This window comes from Lactuca serriola, chromosome 2 (assembly GCF_051521515.1).
Source record: "Lactuca serriola cultivar US96UC23 chromosome 2, Lser_US96UC23_V15, whole genome shotgun sequence".
Taxonomy (NCBI): domain Eukaryota; kingdom Viridiplantae; phylum Streptophyta; class Magnoliopsida; order Asterales; family Asteraceae; genus Lactuca; species Lactuca serriola.
In genome coordinates this window covers 218,223,960-218,227,682 of record NC_136409.1, presented here as the reverse complement: position 1 = coordinate 218,227,682, position 3,723 = coordinate 218,223,960, and positions in this window count along the sequence as shown.

Sequence of the window (3,723 nt, the reverse complement as noted above, 5' to 3'; positions counted from 1 at the left end):
ATAGTATATATTAAAAATAACATTTATTAATATATAGTTTAAATTACACGATTCGTCCCTAACGTAAGTGTCAAATTGTACATTGAGTCCTATTTTCAAAAATTAACTCAGAAAGTTCCTCATTTGTTTAAATTTTGCACGCTTCATCCCTAATTTCGTTATCTAGACATAAAAAGACGATTTTGCCATTATCTTTATCTTTTTGTGTAACGACCCAATTTTCACGTCCAAAAATTTCGTTTGTAAAACATTACTTAGAAAACATTAATGATTAAAACATTGTTTAATTAAACCATTTCACATCGAAAATCCAATTTGAAATCCACAACATGTAAACAACCAAAACATCAAAGTATCAATCCCAGAATAAGCTCATAACTGCGGAAACAAGAGTGTGTGTGTGATATGCTGCTACCGCACCGACTCCTTTCCCTTAGCTGAAGAGGTACCTGAAACCAAAACTGAAAACTGTAAGCACGAAGCTTAGTGAGTTCCCCCACCGTACCACATACCATATAATCACATAACATACATAAATTGTCAGGCATATCTGGGTGCCCGACCTACCCCTTCGGTCCTCTCGACCGGATACTGCCTAGCATATCTGGCTGTTGGCCTCCCCTTCGGTCCTCTCGACCAGATACTGGGGACTATTTCACCCCTACTACTACCACATAACACATATATCACATAATCTATCTAGCATGACTGGGTATGACTACCCCTTCAGCCCTACCGACCGGATATCTTGGGGACTATCTCCCCCTACTGTCACTAGCACATAAATGCAACACAGGTAGTAGTAATCCCTTAGATGAATATCACAGAGACAATCATCTACATACAACTCCTACTGGTGGGCCTGCATTGTGGCCGTAGACCCACCGCTACTGGAAGGTAACTCACCTCGAAGTAGTTGCTAATCTGATTGGGAACTGACTGCGTACTGCTGCTTCGGAAATCCTCCGGTTATAATTCCCACAACATACTCAATCAATCACGGCTAACTGTCCTTTGGGTAAAATGACCATTTTACCCCTGATCATGCCATAAGTCAAAGTCAGAGTCAACTTTCAGTTGACCCGACTCGCCGAGTTGGCTCACCAACTCGCCGAGTCCCTATCCAATCGACTGTCCTGGATCCCGTCCCTACTCGTCGAGTTAGACGTTGACTTGACGAGTTCTCCTTCTAAACTAAGGTTCGAGTCCTTCATCCTACTCGTCGAGTTGTATGAACAACTCGTCGAGTTCATCTTCATCCGATGAACACTTATGTTGCGACTCGCCGAGTCATGGCAATGACTCGCCGAGTTCCTTCATAGGTGAGTTCGGCTTCCGACTCAATGAGTCACACCCCGTGACTCACTACTCTCACTCGACACAATGAAAAGGGGACAACTCGGGGACTCGCGAGCAGACTCGCCGAGTTAGATGAACGACTCGCCGAGTCATTACCATGCACTCACTATAAACGCGATGTTGCTCGATTCCAGTCCATGCCATTCACAGATCTGGGTTCCTAGAGCATGAATAACACGTAAAGTTTCCAACTTTACATGTAAATATTCCTCAATGAGAGTTTTAGGGTTCAAAATGCACCAAAAGGGGTAGATCTAGGGTGTATAAGCAACATGGGTCCATAAAGGTGGTAGATCCAAGTTCCAGGGACTGAATAGGGTCCGGATCTAAAGGCTAATCCACTTGAATCAACCAACAATGTACAACTAAGCTTAGGGAAGAGCTCAAGAAAGACTTTAATGGAGGAATAAGTATGGAAACAGAGGGAAAACGAGTTTTACCTCAAGGGGAAGCTCTGAGCTTGCTCCAAGATGGCTGACCTCCTCTTTCTTCTTCTTGATCCACTCTTCTCCCTTCTCCAAATCTTCAAAACACACAAGAATGCCTCAAGTTCTCAAGGAAATAAGCTTTGAACGAGGGTTGGGGGCTCTGAGGGTGAATGGGGGCTGGCTTGGGGCGGAAATGAGTGATTAAATAGGGTGCAAACCCCTGAAACTTAGGGTTTCATCCAACAACGGTGACTCGCCGAGTCCAGGATATGGACTCGCCGAGTCGCCAACTTAAACGTGTTCCGGGTCCCGCCTCTACTCGGCGAGTCGGACCTATGACTCGCCGAGTCCAAGGCTAAAAATGGAAAATACTCAAATAAGATTTACGTACCAGGAACCAGGTGCTACATTTTGATTTATTTTTATTTGTTAGTTATATTTAATTAATTAAATATTTATTTGTTTATTTAAAGTAATGGACCCCACCACGTATACCCTCTTTATCTCTTCATTCAAGCATGAATCAATTAGAAGTTTATGTTCTCCTCTTTGTCGCCGGTGACTGTGAATCTCATTTTTCCGACTTAATGAGAAAAAGGAGATTAATGAGAATGAGGAAGGAGCACCATGAATCTCATTTTTCTTGCTTAGGTGTTGCAATGCATACAATGGAGGAGGAGATGCATCTAGTGACCTCCATTCTCCAGCCAGCCATTGACCTCCATCTCCGACTACCTACCATCACCTCCAACCACCTACCAGCACTCACGTCTACTAAACATCAAAGAAGATGAAGGGTTCCGACCAGTTTTAGCTTCCACAACCCTTTGCCTCGAGCAACCACCACCATTTGCCTCCAACAGCCACCTGTAAAGAGCCCCAAACCAAACCAAAATAAAAAAAGAAACTTGGGGGGTGTTTGGCTTAGCTTTTCAAACCCCAAAATTCCTTTTTGGAAAAGTTACAAAAAGTCAGGATTTTCTGACTTTTCCAAAAAGTTCCTTTTCCTTATGTAAAAACTTCAAAAGTAGCTTCTAAAACTAGGAATGGAGACGGAGAAGGGTGGCGTTAGATGGTGATAGATGATGAAAGGTTCAGCTGAGGTTAAAGGTTGGTGAAGGTGATGAGTGGAGAGAGAGAGAGAGAGAGAGAGAGAGAGAGATTTATTTTTATTTTATTTTTTATTTATTTTTTTTAAATCTGAAAATCAGAAAAAGAAATAAAAAAAAATCATATTAACAGGGGCAAATCCATCATTTTGAAAAAAAATCAAAACAAATTGGACCAAACAAATAACAAAATGAAAATTTTGGACCTCTGGTGCTAGTCCAAACATTTTTGGACCAAAGTAGCAATTTTGAGTAAAGCACATGGACTATTTGTGCAGTTTAGTCTTTTAAAAAATTTAACAGCCAAGTTGTTAAAGTTAATTGAAGAGGGACCTAAACCGCAACAAAACTTGTTGAAATTACCAAATCTACAATATTTCAAAGGTTTGGACCTTAACCATATAAAATGAGAAACCGCATGGATCATTTTTACAGTTTTTGTTAGGGATGAGCAAAAACCGAACCGAAAACCGAAAAACCGAAAAAAACTGAAACCGAAAAACGGAAACCAAAACAATAACCGACGTTTAGATTTGAATTTAAAAAATAAAACCGAAAAATAACGGTTTGGTTCGGTTTTGACGTATAAAACCGCCCATAAAAACCGAACAGACCCACATATATATTATTTATTATGTTTTAAACTTTTAGTTTTAGACTTTAAACTTTATCCCTTTATTACTTTATGTTTATTTTTACCAAACTGTTAATGGTGTTAAATTTTGATCTTTTGAACACTTTTATTCTTTTAAAATACTAGAATTCGTACTCTTTATTTTAGTATATTTAAAGTAAATACAATACTATTTTTCGCAACGTACTTTCAC